The sequence below is a fragment of the Lucilia sericata genome, unplaced genomic scaffold (assembly GCF_015586225.1).
Source record: "Lucilia sericata isolate MDLA Ls3-8-SP2 unplaced genomic scaffold, ASM1558622v1 Contig001435F_arrow, whole genome shotgun sequence".
In the NCBI taxonomy this organism is placed as follows: Eukaryota; Metazoa; Arthropoda; class Insecta; order Diptera; family Calliphoridae; genus Lucilia; species Lucilia sericata.
Window position 1 is genome coordinate 90,083 of NW_023995368.1, and position 6,013 is coordinate 96,095.

The window sequence follows — 6,013 nt, forward strand, 5'->3', positions numbered from 1 at the left end:
ATGTAATATCTACTTGTCTATTATTAAATTCTATTATAATAAATTTCTTTTGTGGTTTTCTTTTGTTTAACAAAAATTCGAAACGAAACAAAGGCAACAAAAATAAGACAAATGAAACTGAAATATAAAAAAATCTATTTTAGCTAGAGGGGCGTGAGATGATTTTAATACATTTATCATACAATTTCTTTTTGAGGCAAATTTACACATTAATTTCTTTAGTTTTATGGCGGTTTCTAACAAAAGCTCTTAAGGTAAGCTTTGAGAACAAAGGGTTTTTTTCGTCTATTTTTTTTTAGAAAATAATAAACTAAATGTATTTTTAATTGCAAAATTACATTACGAATTAAAGGCAAAAAAAAAAACCTAAAAAATCCTATAATAATTTACACAAAATTGTCTTATTTTTTAACAAACTAAGACTTTTACAAAGAATTTTTTATTTAGCTTTTCTTATTATTTATGCAAAATATTAACTAAATGTGTCTTATTACAATACTTTTATGTAAAACTCTTTAAATTTTATGTTAACGATTACACTAAAATTATCAATAAATCATTGTTTCACTTCAAGTGTTTAAATTTTCAGTTGTAAAAAATAAATTTATAATCTTTAGCGAAAAATATTGCAATAAAATGATCATGATAAATAACCCAGCAAGAAATTTGACAAGAAAATTTTTCGCTTTTAATCAATTTTAATCGATTAACTTTTTTTGTCACTATTGACATGAAATTTGTTACAGTTTAATCTACTATGAGAATATTTTTAATCGAGTAACCGAATAATTTTAATCGATTAATCGGATAATTTTAACCGAATAATTTTAATCGAGAAAACTTTTTTTCACTATTAACATGAAACTTGTTACAGTTTAATATACTATGCGAACATTTTTAATCGAATAACCGAATAATTTTAATCGAATAGCTGAAAAATTTTAATAATATGTCTAAAGTTTAAATCAACTTGACAAATATTTCCAATAGTGTAACCGAATAATTTTAATCGATTAAGCGGATAATTTTAATCGAATAATTGATTTTTTCAATACTAATGCATTTTACAAAACATTTCTACAGTTTAAATCGTTTTAAAGAATATTTCGAAACGAGTAACCGAATAATTTTAATCGATTAAAATTTGTCCACTAATTAACAGTTTGAAGTTTGATACATTTTAATCGATTATCCAAAAATTTTTAATTGAGTAAACGAATAATTTTAATCGGTTAATTCTTTTTTTCCAATACTAATACAATTTTGAAAACATTTCTGTTGATTAGCAAAATTTAGCGAGTATTTTGAACCGTTTAACCGAATAATTTTATTCGATTAATCATTATTATCCATTACTGAACTAATTTACTGGGAATTTAAAGCAATTCAATTGATTCTTCGAATATTTTCATTTTATTTGAGTAACCGAATAATTTTAAACGATTAATCGGATATTTTTAGTCTAAACTAATAAACTTGTTCATTACTAAAGCATTTTGGAAAACACTTACTTACTTTTATTAAACTAATTTACATAAAATTTTAGATAATTTAATCAATTTTGCCAGAAATTTCAATGAGTAACCGAATAATTTTAAACGATTAATCGAGTAGTTTTATTCGAATTAATCTTAATTAACTTTTATTGAACTAATTAACACGAAATTTAAGACATTTTAACAGATTATGTGAACATTTTTAATTTGAGTAACCGAATAATTTTAATCGATTAATGCTATTATTTTTAATTGAGTAATCGGATAATTTTTAATCGATTAATCGGATCAAATTCTTTGAATTTTAATCGAATAAAACAAACGAATTTTTAAATATTTATCGAATTTAATTTACGTTAAAGAATTTAACAAATATTTTTATCCCACTAACGAATAATTTTAATCGGATAATTTTAACTGCATAATTAATTAAAATTATCCGATTATTCGATTAAAATTATTTGTTTAATGTAATAAAAATATTTGTTAAATCCTTTAATTTAATTTAAATTCGATAAATATTTAAAAATTCGATTATTTTATTCGATTAAAATTCAAAGAATTTGATCCGATTAATCGATTAAAAATGTCTTGCAAAATTGAGTAAATTGTCTAAAATAGTTAATTACTGTACACTTTTGTCAATTTAAAGAAAATTTTTACTATTTTCTTTGTGTAACCGGACTTTAAAAAAATATGCGTTATCGAATAATCTTAATCGATTAATCGGATAATTTTAGTCGGATAACCCTTTTAATTATTTTTTTTCGTATTTAAGAAAAATTATTTGAATTAATTTTACAAATATTGGTAATAGTTTTAACCGATTATTCGGATAATTCGAACCGATTATACGAATATGTATTCTAATGTAAAGGAGTAATCGATTTGATCGGATCATTTTAATCGACTAATTGTTTTTATTATTGTTTCAATTTAATACTAATTGCTATTTATTTAATCGTTTTAAAATGTTTGCTTAATTGAGTAACCGAATAATTTTAATCGATTAATCGGATAATTTTAGTCGAAAAAGTGATTTTTTTCTTTATTAATTCTATTTTAAAAAAATCTATTATTTGAATTGTTTTCCGATTACATATTTTTAAGTGATTAATCGGATTATTATTAATCGATTAATCGAATAAATTTTAATCGATTAATCGGGTAATTTTAGTCTGTTAATAGTTTTTTACTATTTATAAAATTTGCTTTATATTATTGGACTTTATAAATATTTCTTAAAAAGTAATCGAATAATTGTAATCGTTTAATCGGATAATTTTAATGAAATGGTTAATTTTATCAATTTAACAATTTAAAAACCATTTCTCTTTATATAATAGATTTAAAAAATATTTAACTGAGTAACCAAATAATTTTAATCAATTAATCGGATTTAATTGAGTAACCAAATAATTTTAATCGAGTAATCGAATAATTTTAATCGATTAATCGGATAATTAGAATCGATTAATCGGATAATTTTAATCGAACTATTTACATTTCCAATATTTATCTAATCTAAAAATTTATATTAGTTATTCGAATAATTTTAATCGAGTAACCGAATAATTTTAATCGATTATTTTAAATTTTTTCAAATATAAAAATCTTATTAGTTATTCGAATAGTTTTAGCCGATTAATCTAAATTTTAGTAAAAAAAATCGATTTTTTAGCAAAAATTTGCATTTTAAGTAAAAATTTGAATTTTTAGTAAAAATTTGCATTTTAACTTTTAAGAACAAACTACAATTTCCCTAAACATTTCACTGGGTTCTTTCGCGGAAACTTGTAGACTGACTCCCTTGAGTAGATTTGTTTTCTGCCTCGTTCATTGGAGTTTTGTTTATTATTTCATGTTTTAAAATTGACAGCGATGACACTAATGTTTGTTTTTATAACAAAAAATATTGTTATTTTTTTTTTGTTTTATTTTAAAGAAAAAACAAAAATAACAAAAACCACACACAATACAAATATTGAAGTATAAATCCTGGTTGTTTCTTTATGTTCTGGAGTTTTAAAGCCAAAAAGAGTGGTGTTTTTTTATCTCATAGTTGTTGTTGTTATTCTTGAGAAGTAGTAGTTGTTGTTGTTGTATCTATAAATCTTTTAAGGCCACTTACTTTAATGTTTGTTGTTTTAGTTTTATTCGCTTCTTTTAATATTTGCTTAGGTTTCCCCCTACAGGGTTTATTTTCTTTATTCGGAGTGTATTTTACAGATTTGGTGTGTGAGTAATTGAATAAAATGGGGGGAAGAAAACGGGGAAGTTGGATAAGTAACAAAAGTGGTTTCTTTGTATATAAATGACAGTTCTAAAAGGTCAAGTGGAATTTCTTAATATAAATCGAAGCTGATTGAGCTTTTTCTTAGTTTAAGGAATTGAAAAGTATATGTTTGTATTATTTAGCTTGGTAACCATCCCTTTCCTGAATTTGTTCGTATATAGTGTATCTGTATCTAAGAATATTTAAAGATGTTCTTTAGGAAAACCATCCATCCATCGAATACTGTGAACTTATCTCCAATGTTAGGAATAATATGCGTGCATTTGTTAAACCGACTATGTGCTGCCTCTGTATTTGTTTATTTGCTTGTTTCAAACTTTAATTCTTAGAGTTTTTCTGTATTTTTTTCAGATAATTTCAACCATATTTGAGTAGTGTCTTCTTCCTTTGACTTGTTGTGGTTCTTTTATAGAATGTAAGTGAGTGTGTGATGGTCGGTTCTTGGCTGAAATGGAATGATTGGTTGGTTGTTTGTTTTGCTTTGGTTTCATTTCATTTCGTATTTGTTGGCGGCATTAACTCTACTCTTAGACGACGACCACACAAGTTGTTCGATACAAACTTTGTTCTTATATATATATATATTTTTTTTTAATTTTAATTCTTTCTTTTTTCACTCTCTTTTTTTCTGTATTTGATCATGGGTGATATTGCTGCTGATGATGATCATCATCATCTTTTCACATTTGCTTTCTTGTTGTTGTTATTTATGGCTAGAATTAGCCAAAACCAATACCATAATTTTTCCCTTTATATGTTCGCATGTTGATAATGTTTTTGGAGTATACAAAGGTGGTGAGATTGATAAGTTTTCTAAAAAAAAGTGGTCTTTAAACAGGTCTCCATTATATACTAAAAAATAGTCTTTTTGATATACGTTTGTCTCTTGAAGAGACAATTTTTCTATACAAAATAGATCTCTTAAAGAGACAAATTTTCTTTAGAAAATATATATCTTTAAGAGACAAATTTTCTATAGAAAATATATCTCTTTAAAAGACAAATTTTCTATAGAAAATATATCTCATTAAAAGACAAATTTTCTATAGAAAAGAGATCTCTTTAAAAGACACATTTTCTCTAGAAAATATATTTATTTAAAGGACACGTATTCTATAGAATATAGATCCCTTTAAGACAAGCATTTTCTATAGAAAAAAAGCCTCTAAACTGAACTAGAACTAAACTAGAACTGAACTAGAACTGAACTAGAACTGAACTAGAACTGAACTAGAACTGAACTAGAACTGAACTAGAACTGAACTAGAACTGAACTAGAACTGAACTAGAACTGAACTAGAACTGAACTAGAACTGAACTAGAACTGAACTAGAACTGAACTAGAACTGAACTAGAACTGAACTAGAACTGAACTAGAACTAGAACTGAACTAGAACTGAACTAGAACTGAACTAGAACTGAACTAGAACTGAACTAGAACTGAACTAGAACTGAACTAGAACTGAACTAGAACTGAACTAGTACTGAACTAGAATTGAACTAGAACTGAACTAGAACTGAACTAGAACTGAACTAGAACTGAACTAGAACTGAACTAGAACTGAACTAGAACTGAACTAGAACTGAACTAGAACTGAACTAGAACTGAACTAGAACTGAACTAGAACTGAACTAGAACTGAACTAGAACTGAACTAGAACTGAACTAGAACTGAACTAGAACTGAACTAGAACTGAACTAGAACTGAACTATAACTGAATTAGAACTGAACTAGAACTGAACTAGAACTGAACTAGAACTGAACTAGAACTGAACTAGAACTGAACTAGAACTGAACTAGAACTGAACTAGAACTGAACTAGAACTGAACTAGAACTGAACTAGAACTGAACTAGAACTGAACTAGAACTGAACTAGAACTGAACTAGAACTGAACTAGAACTGAACTAGAACTGAACTAGAACTGAACTAGAACTGAACTAGAACTGAACTAGAACTGAACTAGAACTGAACTAGAACTGAACTAGAACTGAACTAGAACTGAACTAGAACTGAACTAGAACTGAACTAGAACTGAACTAGAACTGAACTAGAACTGAACTAGTACTGAACTAGAATTGAACTAGAACTGAACTAGAACTGAACTAGAACTGAACTAGAACTGAACTAGAACTAGAACTAGAACTGAACTAGAACTGAACTAGAACTGAACTAGAACTGAACTAGAACTGAACTAGAACTGAACTAGAACTGAACTAGA